The sequence below is a fragment of the Octopus sinensis genome, linkage group LG25 (genome assembly GCF_006345805.1).
Source record: "Octopus sinensis linkage group LG25, ASM634580v1, whole genome shotgun sequence".
Classification (NCBI taxonomy): Eukaryota; Metazoa; Mollusca; class Cephalopoda; order Octopoda; family Octopodidae; genus Octopus; species Octopus sinensis.
The window spans coordinates 6,559,114-6,576,613 of record NC_043021.1 but is presented as its reverse complement, the minus strand read 5'-3'; the positions used below and the strand labels follow the sequence as shown (position 1 = coordinate 6,576,613).

Here is a 17,500-nt window from a genome sequence, read left to right as displayed (position 1 = left end):
TGAACACGAAAAGTGGACAGTCAACATGCTAGATATAGACGTCAAATCGCCATTCTCCACAAAAGATTATGTTCTCAAATCAAACTCAGCTGGTTTTGTGCTGAGTTTGATTTGAGAACATAATCTTTTGTGGAGGAGAATGGCGATTTGACGTCTATATCTAGCATGTTGACTGTCCACTTTTCGTGTTCAGTCCTTAATTGGTATATATAAATATTTTAATCTTCGGATTCTTTTTTTAAGATGCTAGACCACTGGTTTTAAATGATAAATATCAATTTCTACCCTTCATTAATTTTATGCATGACAGTGCCATATATATATATATATATATATATATGTGTGTGTGTGTGTGTATATATAGAGAGAGACAGGCAGGCAGAGGGATATACACGCTCACAAAATATATTTTAAATAATTCAACGCTGCCGATATATAACTAAAAACGTATTGTTTTTTGGGGGTTTTTTTCTTTCTTTTAAGCAAGACACACTCCACGCACAAATCTCAAAATATGCCGGATTAAATTCAACAACAACAACAATAATAATAAATAATGTCTTTATAATAAATAATGCCTGTTTTTTTTAGGGAGAAAAAGGGAAATAAAGGCATAGAAAGGGGGCGGCGAAACAGAGAGAGAAAGGGCCATGAAGCTAAATCGCATGAGCACCGGGAGAAATAGACAAAGGAACAAGGGCTTCATACGATATTATATATATGTGTATATATATATATATATGCATGTATATATACATATAGATGTAGGTATGTACATATATGTATGTATATATGCATATGTTTTATTTATTAAATTGTCATTATATATATACATATATATATATACATATATGTGTGTATATATATATATATATATATATATATATATATATATATATATATATAATATATATATATATATATATAAATGTATATATGTATATATGTATATATATATATATATATATATATGTATATATATATATATATATGTGAGGGTGTATATAAATATACTAACCTTGTTTAGGCTGCCTCTGCTAACAGTTTAGCTAAGCAGAAGCAATCTCCAAAAACCTCTCTAAAGTACAATAAATACTGGGCGATACATCTGTCTGTTTGTTGCTGTTGGTAATGGTGATGATGATGATGATAATGATGATGGTGATGACGATGTGATGTTGTGACGTTGATGCCGATCAAACCAGCCAACCAACCAAAAAGATTTTTTAGTCTATAACTTCTATGTTATACATAATAACTGTTGTGTTGTGTGCTATACATATATTATATATATATGTGGCTATATATATATATATATATATGGAATCTCTCTTGTGTCCTTTTTCCTTGGCTCAATAAGATAACATGCGTCACGTAGGTAGGCCTTGATCGTATTTAATAATGTATAGAATCCTTTCTTGGGAAGAGGGGGAGAGATCTCAAATCACAAACAGGGCAATACAAGAATCCTCAAAGAAAGATTATTATAAAGATTATAATAGAATATAAGGGGATGCGATGGATGGATCTGCTTCTGCTTTAAGTTTGGTATATTCCTTCTTTAACTTGTGTTCTTCTCTCTTCTATATAATACAATAATCGACATGTAAGTTGCTTCTTTTCCCCCGGAATTATGCATTTAACAACAAAAAAAATAATAATTTTTTTGTTGTTGTTTGTTTTGGTTTTTTTTTTATCCGATAATCTTTTTTTTTGTTTGTTTGTTGTTGTTTTTGTTGTCTTTTTTTCTCAAAGCATCAAGTTAATTAGTTTTAGTCCGCATAGTTTTTTTTTTTATGTTTGTTTTTTTGTTTGGTTTATGTTGTGTTGTGTTTTGTGTTTTTATATGGTTTGGGAAGATACAAAAAAAAATTTTTTTTTACAAAAAAAAAAAACCAACTAAAACATCACCGAAACACTGGCTCGTCCCGACGAGCCATTTCTATCAACGCAACATGTCGTGTCTTGGAACAACGGAGGATCGAACGAGGAGGGAGGAGAGGACGAGGAAGAGGAGGCTTGGTATAAGGCGAAGGGGCGAAGTGAGCACCGTAAGACACGCACTCTCACTCACTCTTAACACACATCCGAATAATAAAAACCGATTAAGATACATAGACTAGAGGGAAAGAGAGAGGGTAAGAGTTACAATGCAGAGTATGAGAGTGTATGAGAGAGAGAGGGTAAGAGTTACAATGCAGAGTGTGAGAGTGTATGAAAGAGAGAGAAAGAGAATCAGACAGAGAGGAGTTGTTTTAATGTAAGGAAAGCACGGGAGGAAGAGAGAGAGGGAGTGAAAAGAGTAATAGACTAGAGCAGTGGGAGGGAGAGAATGTGAGGAAGAGAAATAGTTACAATATAGAGGGAGTGTGAAAGAGAAAGGATAAGAATAAGACAGAGAGGGGAAATTGATTTGATATAAGGGAAGTATGTGAGAAAGAGGGAGGGAAAGAGGAATAGAATAAAGCTATGAGAGGGAGTAAGGGTAAGAGTAAGAATATAAACGGAGTGTGAAGAAGAGTAGATACAACATAAAGTGTGATAGAGAGAGAGATAGAGTTAGAGTTATAATATAAAGGGAGTATAAGCGAAAGAAATAGTTACAATTATAAAAGAGACAGAGACACAGCAAGTGTTACAATATTTAATACTATGAGAGAGAGAGGGGGAAAGAGACAGAGTAAGAGTTACACTATAAAAAGTATAGGGAGGAGGCGAGAAAGCATTACAGTAGAAAGAAAGTGTTACAATAAAGAAAAGAATTTGAGAGAGAGTGAGACTTGTAAGAGGGGGAACATGTGAGTGTGAGAGAGTGAGACTTGTAAGAGGGGGAACATGTGAGTGTGAGAGAGAGTGAGACTTGTAAGAGGGGAAACATGTGAGTGTGAGAGAGAGAGAGAGAGCACGATTGTAAAGCTACTCGGAGCAATTTGCACTTTTTATATTGTTTATATTTTATTATTTTTGTGTTTATATTTCGGAAATAAATAAACGAATAAAATAACCTTTTTATTTTCTGGAAATTATTTAAATTTTATTATAAAAGAAATAGAATTTCGTGAGGGGAGCTGCGGCTGTGGTTTATAAAAATAATTGAAAAACCAACCTACATTAAATTCGATTTACATGGTAAGAAATACACGAGTATAAATAAATTTTAATTTTTAGGTGCAGATTCTTTTACTTGTTTCAGTCATTTGACTGCGGCCATGCTGGAGCACCGCCTTTAATCGAGCAACTCGACCCCGGGACTTATTCTTTTGTAAGCCCAGTACTTATTCTATCGGTCTCTCTTTTGCCGAACCGCTAAGTTACGGGGGACATAAACACACCAGCATCGGTTGTCAAGCAATGCTAGGGGGACACACACAAATACACACACGCATATATATATATATATATATATACATATATACGACGGGCTTCTTTCAGTTTCCGTCTACCAAATCCACTCACAAGGCTTTGGTCGGCCCGGGGCTATAGTAGAAGACACTTGCCCAAGGTGCCACGCAATGGGACTGAACCCGGAACCATGTGGTTGGTAAACAAGCTGCTTACCACACAGCCACTCCTGCGCCTATGTTTAAGATATTTAGATTAAAAATTAAAAATTGCTGGGTTTGAAAGAAATAAAAGTATATGAAAACAAAAGCAAGTCAAGGAAAAAATATTTCTCGAAAGAAATACCTCGAAAATCTTATCTCCCAACTTGCCCTTTCGATGATCTAACCACGTGACGTGACATCATATCTACATTTGTTGTTGAGGCCATTGCTGGGAAAAGTGGGAGGAGTTTAGCTAAGCTTGCTCATGCCCCTCACACACTAACTACTATTTCTCTATCTCTTTCTCTCTACCTATTCCTCTTACAGCCCTTCTCTCTGTTTTCCCTCTCTATTTCGGCCTTACTCTATTTGTTCTCCTTCTATTTTTCTCTCTCTTTCTCTCTATCGTTCTATTTTTCTCTCTCATTATACTTCATGCTCTTCCCTCGCTCTTGACATTTTCATAACCTCTCTTCTTGCTCTCTACTTTAAACACTGCAAATATTACTTCAACATTCACACACACATACACACACACACACTCACACACACTCACACATACACACGCGCGCATAAATACATACATACATACATACATAGTTATTCAAAGACAGAGAGTTACATCACCGCATGCTTGTGTGAGTGCGCGTGTATATATAGTTCAGAGAGTTACATAAGTAATATATTGTACGCACATATACTTGCCTTTATCTACACACATACACACCTTTTATTTGTTTCAGTCATTTGACTTGCAGCCATGCTGGGGGGCACCGTCTTCCATGTGTGTGAGTGTATATATACTTATGTGTATATACATACATACTATAAAGAGAGAGAGAGAGGAATGTGGACCAAAATAGCGTGTACGCGCGCGTGCATGTATTCGCATGCGCACGCGTGAAGTGGAGCTGAACTTTTCCTTATTGAATGGGAAAGTTTAGAGAGTTCAGCGTATTATGGTTGTGCATTTTAGCTTAACACTGAACTCAATATGTATGTATGTATGTATGTATGTATGTGAGTGTGTGTGTGTATGTATGTATGTATGTATGTGTGTGTGTGTGTGTGTGTATGTATGTAAGTGTGTGTGTGTGTGTGTGTGTATGTATGTAAGTGTGTGTGTGTGTGTATGTATGTATGTATGTATGTATGTATGTATGTATGTATGTGTGTATGTATGTATGTATGTATGTATGTATGTATGCATGCGTGTGTGTATGTATGTATGTATGTATGTATGTATGTATGTATGTATGTATATATGTATGCATGCATGTATGTATGTATGTATGTATGTATGCATGTATGTCTGTGTGTATGTATGTATGTATGTATGCATGAATGTATGTATATGTATGTTGTATATATGTATGTATGTATGCATGTGTGTGTATGTATGCATGTGTGTATGTATGTATGCATTTATTTATGTATGTGTGTATGTCTGTATGTATGTATTTATGTATATATGTCTATGTGTATGTATGTATTTATGAATATATGTATGTATGTCTGTGTGTATGTATGTATGTCTGTGTGTATGTATGGATGGATGGATGGATATGTGCATATAAGTATGCATTCATACATTATGCATGTACGCGTATATGTATGTAAGTAGGTCTGTATGTACGTACGCACGTACATACGTATGTATGTATGTCGGTGGGGTGTATGTGTATGCATGTTTGTATGTATGCATATTTGTATGTATGTGTGCGTGCGCGTATGTGGCTGTGTAGTAGGAAGTTTGCTTTCCAACCACATGTCTTTGAGTTCAGCCCCACTGCGTGACACCTTGGGCAGGTGTCTTCTGCTATAACCTCAGGCCGACCAAAGCCTTGTGTATAGATTTCGAAATGAAAAATTTGGAAAAAGCCTCTTGTGTATATATATATATATATATATATATATATATATATATATATATATATATACAAATAAGAAAATGGAGGAACAAATTCATTTCAATCATCAACTTACAGATATTACCATTCATATTATTTGTTAACTATATAAATAGGAACATCCAAATAACCCCTCAAACCCCCTATCTTACTTTGTACTATATATATATGTGTGTGTCTGTGTGTGTGTGTGTGTGTGTGTGTGTATGTGAAGTCGCATGGCTCAGTGGTTAGAGCGTCGAGCTCTCGATCGTGAGGTTGTGAGTTCGAATCCCGGACCGGGCCACGGGTTGTGTTTTTGAGCAAGACACTTTATTTCACGTTGCTCCAGTCCACTCAGCTGTAGAAATGAGTTGCGATGTCACAGGTGCCAAGCTGTATCGGCCCCTTTGCCTTTCCCTTGGACAACATCGGTGACGTGGAGAGGGGAGGCTGGGATGCATGGGCGACTGCTGGTCTTCCATAAACAACCTTGCACAGACTTGTGCCTTGGAGGGGAATTTTCTAGGTGCAGTCCCATGGTCATTCATGACTGAAGGGGTCTTTACATATCCAACCAAACAGCATAACTTTTTTTTTTTACATTGAGTGCAATAATTACGCTTGGATACTGTGAGTGTTTTATCCTGTATGTTCATGTTGAATTTTGCCTTTGTTAATAGTTTCTTTAGGTTATGTGGTTGCCTTTTGCTTAAGGTAAGTGTTTGATTAGTTATGCTTTTTAATTTTTTTAAAGTTTTCACTTTGTTTTATGATTGGCAAATTTGCTTTGCTGATGTTAAAAATGTTTTGGTGATGCAGATTGTGTGTTACTAGATTGTGTGTTACTAGAAACGGTATTGTGTTCATCAGGCGGTGAGCTGGCAGAGACGTTAGCACGCTGGGCAAAATGATTAGCGGTATTTCGTCTGCTGTTACGTTCTGAGTTCAAATTCCGCCGAGGTCGACTTTGCCTTTCATCCTTTCGGGGTCGATTAAATAAGTACCAGTGACGCACAGGGGTCGATATAATCGACTTAATCCCTTTGTCTGTCCTTGTTAGTCCTCTCTGTGTTTAGCCCCTTGTGGGTAGTAAAGAAATAGGTATTGTGTTCCTTTGATGGGTTCATCTTTTTTGTGTTGCCCTTAGTTGTTCTATAATTATCTCTTTTACTCGTTGTATGCTATAAGTAGGAGAAGGTAATTTTGCTTGAGCAGAAATCCTTCGGGTGTTTCTGGTATTTGAATCATCGAGTATAGTACAAATTTTCCTGCGTAGACAGTACGGGATGTTGCGTTTTGTGTGTGTTGGGTGGCATGATTTGAAATTTAGGTACTGGTGTGTATCTGTGCTTTTGTAATAACTTTCAGTTGTAATTGTGGTGTTGTTTTTAATTACCATTATGTCAAGAAAAGGTAATTGTGTTGCTCACTCCTTTTGTGAATTTGAGACTAGGGTGTAGATTGTTGAAGGGGGTGCTGAATTCTTACAGATTTTCTTGTGATTTGGTCCAAATTAGGAAACAATCATCGAGGTATCTTTTCCAATATCAGTTGTGATTGTGGTGTTGTTTTTAATTACCATTATGTCAAGAAATGGTAACTGTGTGTTGCTCATTCTTCTTGTGAATTTGAGACTAGGGTGTAGATTGTTGAAAGGGGTGCTGAATTCTTACAGATTTTCTTGTGATTTGGTCCAAATTAGGAAACAATCATCGAAGTATCTTTTCCTTGTGTCCTCTATATGTCTTTTAAAGGTTATGCCGTAGTTCTCTTCAATCTGTTTTTTATAGGTTTTGTCCCAAGGATCCCAATACTGAGTTCGCGAAAACTGGAGCAAATCACGTCCTCATAGCTGTGCCTTGAATTTGGAGGTAGATTTTTCCGTTGAAAAGGAATTTATTATCTTTGAGGATGAGGCTGACTTGCATACTGGTAGATCCATTAGAACAAAAAATGGACAGATTTTCGCAAATGCAGATATGAACTGCAAAAGCAGAAATTTGATCTACTGCTTTAAATGCCCGAATTGCGAGGAATTATATATAGGCGAAACAGGGAATGCATTATCGGAACGCTCACGAGTCCACAGACAACAAATCTGGAAGACCAATGTTCGCCAAATCCCACTGAGCGAACATATAGAGACATGCGGTCAGAAAATGTTTCTAATTTTTCCTTTCCACAAATTACATGACACGACGAGTGAGGTTGGAAGAAAGATAAAAGAAAAACGGTTTATTAAAATGTTCAAACCTCATCTGAATAGAAATAACAGCAATAATATAACAACCGTTAATGATGTGGATTCAAAAATATCTCTTAGCATATAAATATAAACAAATTACAGAATATCAGTACGCCAGACAAACTGTGCTGTTTAAGCTGCATGCAGATTGATCTAAACCGTATTCTAAAAATTCAGCTTGTTGGAGCGTTCTAAGAGGTACTAAAGTTGTCAAGAACTCAACTGTCAGTTAAACACATTTGAAATCTGATGATTACTCTACGTACGAAAGCGCTAATTTAACTTTATGAGAATTACAAAATATATATTTTTTTAATGTTAAAATACTATAATAAAAACTTGAAAATCAGACCATGTTTTAATTTTATTCAACTGATATATCATTCTATACACTTTCACACAAATTCAAAACAAAATGTAAGTGTGCGCGCGCGATGCATGCGTGTGTGTGGGGGGGGCATGCATGCGCGCGTGTGTGTATGCGTGCGTGATTGTGCGTGCGTGTATGTGTGTGTGTGTGTGTGAGTGTGTGTGTGTGTGCGTGCGTGTTTGTGTGTTTTTATGTCTGTACTTGTCCTCCATCACCATTTGACAACTGGTGTTAGATTGACGTTTGAGTACGTATTTGTACCTTGGTGGTTTGGCAAAAAGAGACTAAGAGAATAAGTACTAGGCTTTATAGGAAATGTACTGGGGTCGATTTGTTCGACTAAACCCTTCAATACAGCTGCAGTCTGATGACTGAAACAAGTAAAAGTTAAAAGATTTAGTTGATATTGTCCTTAAGTCAGAAACAAAAGCACACACATAAAGCTGTGTGTGTAGAAAGATATGTATATGATATATATATGCAATAAGTACAGGGCTTACAAAGATTAAGTCATGGGGTCGATTTGCTCGTCTAAAGACGGTGCTCCAACATGGCCGCAGTCAAATGACTGAAACAAGTAAAAGAGTAATTAATTAATTATTGCATGTCTTACAGCTGTTTCTGGAATATCCTATGTGATAGGTTAGCGTCTCCATACACTGGGTATTCCCATCATCAGAGACAAGGTATGTTTGAAAGTTCTAAACAGGGAATTCACAGTTTATAAAGGAATAAAACAGTAGAGAGAAGAATAAAGCTTAACAGTAGACAGAAGAATACAGACAGGAGAATAAAGTTCACAGCTTTAATTTACATATATATGTATAACCGTAGATACTCTCAGACGTATAACTGTGTATGCGCGCACACATCTATATATACGTACATAATGACTTATTCTGACTACAGAACAAAAGACTGCTACTTCGTATATATCAAAGGAAAAGTGAAGTGTTTGACTTTTGACCCTCTTTACTGCTAAGACAATAACATTTCCCAAACACAGAGGGACGAACAAAGACGAAATATTAAAACATCACGTAAGAATTCTCAGGAAAGTAGTTTATTATTATTATTATTATTATTATTATTATTATTATTATTATTATTATTATTATTATTATTATTATTAAAGGCGGCGAGCTGGCAGAAACGTTAAGCACGCCGGGCGAAATGCTTTGCGGTATTTCGTCTGCGGCTACGTTCTGAGTTCAAATTCCGCCGAGGTCGACTTTGCCTTTCATCATTTCGGGGTCGATTAAATAAATACCAATTACGCACTGGGGTCGATGTAATCGATTTAATCCGTTTGCCTGTCCTTGTTTGTCCCCTCTGTGTTTAGCCCCTTGTGGGTAGTAAAGAAATAGGTATTGCGTCTGTCGCTACATTCTGAGTTCAAATTCCGCCGAGGTCGACTTTGCCTTTCATCCTTTCGGGGTCGATAAATTAAGTACCAGTTACGCACTGGGGTTGATATAATCGACTTAATCCGTTTTGTCTGTCCTTGTTTGTCCCCTCTATGTTTAGCCCCTTGTGGGCAATAAAGAAATAACACATCCTGTAGCTAGGTCTACATTTGTCTTATGAACTGATTTTATATTATAGATAATACAATGAGTTGGCAGTTCGGTTGGTCGAACGACTGGAATATTCGTCGTCGAAACTGACGGAGATCCATTGACTTCTCACTTAGTGCTCAGCTTTCACACGAAAACTGTTTCAAGAAATCCGTCACTTAGATTTTATGTTTTACTTGTTTCAGTCATTAGACTACGGCCATGCTGGGGCACCGCCCTGAAGACTTTTCATCGAATGAATCGGACCTCAGTGCTTGTTTTTTCTTTTTTTGGTATTTTTAAAGTCTGGTACTTATTCTATCGATCTCTTTTGCCAAACTGCTAAGTTACGGGGACGTAAACACACCAACACCGGTTGTCAAACACTAACACAAGGACAAACACACGCGCGCGCACACAAACGACGAGATTCTTTTAGTTTCCGTGTACGAAATCCACTCACAAGGCTTTGGTCGGCCTGAGGTTACAGCAGAAGACACTTGTTCAAGGTGCCACGCGGTGGGACTGAACCCGGAGCCATGTGGTTAGGAAGCGAGCTTCTTATCACATAGCCGCATCTACACCGATCCAAACGAAGTATCTGCGAAAATCTTGGCCTTTCAACTGACAGCATATCAGACGATGACTTAAATTATTCCAGGACTTCAAAACTTGAAGGTTATATCAATTAACGATATTTACAGTACAAAATTTACAGTTCAATTACGTAATAATGGCTTCAAATTTTGACACAAGTTCAGCATGTTCGTGGGTTGAGGATAAGCCAATTACATCGACCCCAGTGTCTCAAGTGGTACTTATATAACCGACCCCGAAAAAATAACGGGCAAAGTCGACCTCGGCGGAACTGGACTCAGAGTGTAAAAATGGACGAAATGCCGCAAAATATTTTGGTCGGCGCGCTAACCATTCTGCCAAGCATGCTGCCTTATTCAATTATGTAATAACATATCTTAATTTAAGACTTGATCACTAATACTCTGTTTCATTCCGTCAGATGAAGGGATTTGATCTGAGATCAAGTGTTGAGACTAAGAACATTGCGAGGTAGCTGAGCTTTTATAGCAGTAGAGATTCGTTGAGCATCGGAATAGTCTATTACATGAACCACATACTTGTTACTTTATTGGGATGATAGACAAAGCTGATCTCAGCAGGATTTGAACTCACAACATAAAAAAAGTTGTAGCAATAATCCAGATTGTTTGACACTCTTTCATTCTGCCAAAGCGCCCCTTTTTGAAACATAATAAGGTAACATATTAAAAAATATTAATTAGCACAGCCAACCTAGTCTGGATGTATTGCTTATAAGGATGAAGATTGCAGTCTGGCATTCGGTGCTTGGCTTCCTACTACTAATGATCCGCAATACGGTGAAATCACGTGATATAGCTGTGTTATCTTCTGGTGTTGATGAAATTTAGTCAACCGACATTAGAAGTTCGATGCCTTTTAGCATTTGTCGTCGACACGAAATGATTTTTCAGGACGTTCACCGCAACTTACGGCATTATAAATAACACATCCAGTTTTAGCTGGATGTGCCAGTTAATATTTGTTACAAAAGCTGTTTCGGTTGCTCATGGCCAATTTATATATATACAGAGAGAGAGAGAGAAAGAGTTATATGTATCTCTCTCTCTCGTATATATATATATATATAATATATAATATATATATATATATATATATATATATATATTATATATATATATATATATATATGTGAAATAAAATACAAGATGGGACAAGAACGCAAAACATCCGGACAGCTAAGTGATACAAAAAGGGACAACAAAACATCCAGATAGACAATACAAAAAAAGCAAGGACGGGTCATGCGAGGATGATCCGGTTCTTGACTGAGGATAAAAGGCTTCGAATGACCCGTCCTTGTGTTTTGTATCGTCTGTCTGGATGTTTGGTCGTCCTTTTTGTATATATATATATATATATATAAAGTTAATCCAAACATGAGAACACAAAGAGAAAACACAACAACGCGAGAACGTGGAACAATATAGTATTATTGGCCGCTCAGGAAAGGAAGGAAAGAAGGAGGGTTTAACGTTTCGAGCGGAGCTCTTCGTCAGAAACATAGGAAAAGGAAAGATCCAAAGAAGGGAAGACGGAGGAAAAAAAATCGCCAAGGATACATATATATATATATATATATATATATATATATATATATATATATATATTATATATATATATATATATATATATATTATATATAAATATATATATATATATATATATATAAATATATATATATATATATATATATATAAATATATATACACATACAGCGGCGTACGTACACTTTGTTCTCTAATATATATATGCGTGTAGATAGATAGATAGATAGATAGATAGATAGATAGATAGATAGATAGATAGATAGATAGATAGATAGAGATATATCACACCGACCTGAATTATCTTTGTATTTGTGCATATGAGTCTAAGCGTATAAGTCTATATGGGAATCAATGAGGGTATACGCACGAGTGTGTGTTTGTTTTAATCTGAATAGTTTATGACGGGTGACAGTGTGTGTATGAAAGAGAGAGATAGGGGGGAAAGAGAAAGAGAGACAGACAGAGAGAGACAGAGACAGGGAGAGCTTGCCGATAGACAGACTTTCCACTGTTTCGTCATTGAAGTGTAAAAAATATACATGGAAGCTGTTGCTGGTTTGGCTTCCTCTCTCTCTCTCTCCTTTTCCCCCCTTCCTATCTGAGTCGTGCTGGTGACGTAAAAGTATTTACCTCCCCTTCCTCCCCCCAGCTCCCGCTTACTCTTTTGACCCTTGTTCACGTTTCTGAACGGGAGAATCTGTCACGTGATAGAGTCTTTGCCTCCCTGCCCCCCCTCTCTGCGCTCTACTTATTGTCTCCCTCCTCTCATTATCTCTGTTTTACGATTCTCCGTCTCCCACCTCTGCCCTATGTCATAGATCGTTAACCGCCGGCTTCCATCACCATTTTGAGTGATTTGGAGAAGGTGGTGAGCTGGGAGTGCGTCGAACAAAATGCCTAGCGAGCTGGCAGAAACGTTAGCACGCCGGGTGAAATGCTTAGCAGTGTTTCGTCTGCCGTTACGTTCTGAGTTCAAATTCCGCCGAGGTCGACTTTGCCTCTCATCCTTTCGGGGTCGATAAATTAAGTACCAGTCATGCACTGGGGTTGATGAAATCGACTTAATCCCTTTGTCTGTCCTTGTTTGTCCCCTCTATGTTTAGCCCCTTGTGGGCAATAAAGGAATATTATAGTGAAGTGGTCTGCCGCTACGTTCTGAGTTCAAATTCCGCCGAGGACTACTTTGCCTTTCATCCTTTCGGGGTCGATTAAATAAGTACCAGTTACGCACTGGGGTCGATATAATCGACTTAATCCGTTTGTCTGTCCTTGTTTGTCCTCTCTGTGTTTAGCCCCTTGTGGATAATAAAGAAATAGGTATTTCTTACGACCCATTACTTTCTGAGTTCAAATTCCACCGGAGTTAACTTTACCTTCATCCCTCGGTAAAATGCAGTACCAGTCAAGTATTGAGGTCGATGTCAATTCCCTTCCCCCCACCCCAGACTGCTGAACTTGTGTGCCAAAATTTGAACCAAATTGATGATTGGGGAAATTCTCTTTTAGGCGTACCTCCAGCCTGAAGAATACATAATTAAGAAGTGGGGGACAACATATCAAGAGATTAAAATGTTTAATTAATTAAAAATTTCACTCGTAATGAAGAAAATAATCCTTAGCATTAATAATTAATTATTGAAACTTAAATCCTGGTCGGAAATCAGGAAGACAAAGGCAACAACGGAATTGAAACGCACGCACCTACTCCTTCAACCACCCATTCATCCACCCACACACACATGGAAACAGCAGGAATAGTACCCGGTGTTGCCAGGCTGCAGTAAATGGAAATGTTTTCTCAGAAGTTTTTTTAGGTAGAACGTTTTAAACGCTTAGCGGCATTTCGTCCGTATTTAGGTTCTGAGTTCAAATTCCGCTGAGGGTCGACTTTGCCTTTCATCATTTCGGGGTCGATAAAATAAGTACCAGTTACGCACTGGTGTCGATGCAATCGATTTATCGCCTCCCGCGAAATTGCTGGCCTTGTGCCGAAGTTTGAAACCAATATATACGTATATATATATAATACGCTGTGAGTATTTGTATACTCTTTTACTTGTTTCAGTCATTTGACTGCGGCCATGCTGGAGCACCGCCTTTAGTCGAGGAAATTGACCCCAGGACTTATTCTTTGTAAGCCTAGTACTTATTCTATCGGTCTCTCTTTTGCCGAACCGCTAAGTTACTGGGACGTAAACACATCAGCATCGGTTGTCAAGCGATGTTGAGGTGGGGGACAAACACAGACACACAAACATATACACGCATATATATATAAATTTTTATATATATATATTTATATATACATATATATATACGACGGGTTTCTTTCAGTTTCCGTCTACCAAATCCACTCACAAGGCTTTGGTCGGCCCGAGGCTATAGTAGAAGACACTAGCCCAAGGTGCCACGCAGTGGGACTGTACCCGGAACCATGTGGTTGGTAAGCAAGCTACTTACCACACAGCCACTCCTGCACCTTATACATACACATTTTTTTTTGTGTGTAACCCTTAACTATTTGAAGTTCGTATTGTATGTGTTGCACTTCATATAATTTACTTTCTAACTCGTTCAATTCAAGCTCGAATCATTCTGATTACTTCTTATATTCGAAAGTTCATTCTGTCGTCCCCTTTGTCTCAAAAAGCTCAACTAACAATTTTACTGCGTCCATAAATTCTGATGATGAAATTAATTTTCTCCTTTTACACAATGTAATATGCTACGTGTCATTAATATATATTTAATACGCCATATGTATTTGTATTTACATTTATTCCACAACTAATTATTCTTCTACTTAATATATTTCGCCATGTTCTACAATCACCTTTAATATTCAATTTACTGAGAGGTATCATGTATTCAATTTTAGCCTATTTACTTATTACACTGCATGAATGTATTTCTTGATTTAAGCAGAACATTAAAAAACAACAACAACAACAAAACAAAGAAGATATTATTTAAAATTATCGATCGAAAATTCAGAAGACCAAGGTGTGCCGGTGCCTTCGTACCTCTCCGTGTCTACACAAAAATTATTTTCTTCAGGAACTTTTGCAGTGAATGCACATAACAATTTCAGTTTCCGTCTACGAGTCCACTCACAAGGCTTTGGTCGGCCCGAGGTTATAGTAGAAGACGCTTGCCCAAGATGTCATGCGGCGTGAGTGAACCCGGAACCATGCGGTTGGAAGCTGGCTTCTTACCACAGCCTCGCCTGCGCCTATATGGATACTCTTTTTTTCTCTTTTACTTGTTTCAGTCATTTGACTGCGGCCATGCTGGAGCACCGCCTTTAGTCGAGCAAATCGATCCTAGGACTTATTCTTTCGTAAGCCCAGTACTTATTCTATCGGTCTCTTTTGTCGAACCGCTAAGTGACGGGGACGTAAACACACCAGCATCGGTTGTCAAGCAATGCTAGGGGGACAAACACAGGCACACAAACACACACACACACACACACACATATATATATATACATATATACGACAGGCTTCTTTCAGTTTCCGTCTACCAAATCCACTCACAAGGCATTGGTCGGCCCCGGGGCTATAGCAGAAGACTCTTGCCCAAGATGCCACGCAGTGGGACTGGACCCGGAACCATGTGGTTGGTTAGCAAGCTACTTACCACACAGCCACACCTGGATGTCTTTTTTTTTAAAATAACTTTTAATGCTGATAAGTCTCTAAAGCTGAATTATATTCTGGTTTAAAACGTGAGAAGATTATGAGGCTATGCTTATTGATTTTCATAATGTGGCTAAAAACACCACACGCGCTCACACGCATTGACACATGGCACGCAAATGTACACGTACAGTTCACGCACGCGTATATATACATACGTATGAGTGTATTTATACAACACGCACGCACGCACGTACGCACGCTCGTACGCACGCTCGCACGCACGCACGCACACACCACTTACAGATTATAGAGGGAGTATGACGGAATAATGTAGAAATTCGCTTTTCAGTCATAAGTTCCAGAGATCAATCTCATTGAATGACATATTGCTGCACACACATGTCACTAACTCCAGCTTCGACGCATTCTTTGTGAGCCTAGTGATTATTCTATCGGTCTATTTTGCCGAACCGCTAAGTTACGGGGACGTAAACACACCAGCATCGGTTGTCAAGGCGGCGAGCTGGCAGAATCGTTAGCACGCCGGACGAAATGCTTAGCGGTATTACGTCTGCCGTTACGTTCTGAGTTCAAATTCCGCCGAGGTCGACTTTGCCTTTCATCCTTTCGGGGTCGATAAATTAAGTACCAGTTGCGCACTGGGGGTCAATATAATCGACTTAATCCGTTTGTCTGTCCTTGTTTGTCCCCCTCTGTGTTTAGCCCCTTGTGGATAGTAGAGAAATAGGTTGTCAAGCGATGTTGAGGGTTGGACAAGCACAGACACACAAACATATACACACACCTATATAAATTAGAAGGAGTAATCCTAAACATAAAGAGATAAACCCCATGATGTGGAAGAGGCCATAACCACGCATAATATGAAAGAGCACTGGTGGAATGTTCCAGCGAAAACTTCAATGAATTGAAAAAATAATAGACCAACCATAGTGATCTGGGAACAGGAAAGAAATTTTATGCGTAGGAGTGGAAATCTGTTGCGGAATGGATGCCAACATAAAGCTAAAGATCAGCAGGAAAGAAAACACCTAACACTGAACTATTGAGACATTTGCAGCTACTCCACCCGGGTCTCAAGTTCAGATTTATACCCATAATTATGGGGGCACTAGGATCTGCAGCAAACTATCTTAGCACCTGTCTTGAGACAGGATTCTCAAAACCAGAAAGGAAAAAGCATGTTAGAAGATTGCAGATACAAGCCATCAATGGAACTGTCAAATTACTCTTTACTCTTTTACTTGTTTCAGTCATTTGACTGTGGCCATGCTGGAGCACCGCCTTTAGTCGAGCAAATCGACACCAGGACTTATTCTTTGTAAGCCTAGTACTTATTCTATCGGTCTCTTTTTGCTGAACCGCTAAGTTACGGGTACGTAAACACACCAGCATCGGTTGTCAAGCGATGTTGGTGGTGGTGGTGGTGGGGGGGAGACAAACACAGACATACAAACATATACAGATACATACATATATATATATACATATATACGACGGGCTTCTTTCAGTTTCCGTCTACCAAATCCACTCACAGGGCTTTGGTTGGCCCGAGGCTATAGTAGAAGACACTTGCCCAACGTGCTACGCAGTGGGACTGAACCCGGAACTATGTGGTTGGTAAGCAAGCTACTTACCACACAGCCACTCCTACGCCTATAAAAAATTCCCCCAGGTTTCAGCGAGGCTCGAACTCGTGGCCTTCTGCGTGTGGAGCAGACGTGATAACCACTGCACAACGAAACTTGACTTTATGTAAACCTTTCCAAAATTTTAGCATTTAAGTCCGTATGCACATGTTTAGATACGCAAATATATGAATGAATGAATATGCGCACATAAAAGAAAACATACAAATCTGCACATGCCCGCCCTGACTCGAAATATTACACACGTACACATAAATATGCACAAATATTCAGTAGTTTGAAGTTCCAATGATAAAGCCTTGGATCTAGATTGGCAAGAAATCTGAAAATGAAATTAATATATAAAAACACATAAGATAATAACAGAAATGGGTTAAATGTTCACTACAGCTGTTTCGACGCATTTTTAT

General features: G+C 38.2%; 1 protein-coding gene and 1 long non-coding RNA gene across 4 annotated transcripts in view; one reads left to right on the top strand and one right to left on the bottom strand.

Moving 5' to 3' along the window:
• The window catches only part of LOC115224221 (homeodomain-interacting protein kinase 2), a 225,363-nt gene that overhangs the window by 206,999 nt on the left and 864 nt on the right, over positions 1 to 17,500 (bottom strand). The window contains exon 1 of one of the 3 annotated variants that reach the window (XM_029794999.2): positions 1,019 to 2,057. The exons of 1 other annotated variant lie outside the window; for it this stretch is intronic. The gene's annotated coding sequence lies outside the window, so the exon portion shown is untranslated. Of the gene's footprint in view, positions 1 to 1,018; positions 2,058 to 17,500 lie in introns of those variants that run through there. One more of the 3 variants, XM_029794998.2, reaches the window with a different exon arrangement.
• LOC118767918 lies at positions 2,792 to 7,846 on the top strand. Its single transcript, XR_005003829.1, has 3 exons — positions 2,792 to 2,802; positions 6,323 to 6,326; positions 7,374 to 7,846. It is a non-coding gene; the product is annotated as an uncharacterized LOC118767918 (long non-coding RNA).